Below are 272 nucleotides of genomic sequence, written 5' to 3' on the forward strand. Positions count from 1 at the left end.
CTACTGAACACTGACAAATGATGACATTTAGCCTAAATGAAGGAGTGACGTGACACAAACAAAAATATTTCATGTTTGTTTTTATGTCTATTTTTTAAGGTTGATTATTGTTTACGGTTCAGTGTTTATTGCAAATATTTGGCTACGTATTGTTGCCAATAACTGGTATTCCTTTTGATTCACTGAAACTGGCAACGCAGATTCACTGAAATTGGCAACGCACTTTTTTGTGTGTCAAGCGCTTATGTCCTCTTTCGTCTACCTCTTTCTCG

At 36.0% G+C, this 272-nt stretch overlaps 1 pseudogene; it reads left to right on the forward strand.

Moving 5' to 3' along the window:
- LOC119586678 overlaps nucleotides 1-272 on the forward strand; it is a 9,606-nt pseudogene that overhangs the window by 3,162 nt on the left and 6,172 nt on the right.

This window comes from Penaeus monodon, chromosome 21 (assembly GCF_015228065.2).
Source record: "Penaeus monodon isolate SGIC_2016 chromosome 21, NSTDA_Pmon_1, whole genome shotgun sequence".
Lineage (NCBI taxonomy): Eukaryota > Metazoa > Arthropoda > Malacostraca > Decapoda > Penaeidae > Penaeus > Penaeus monodon.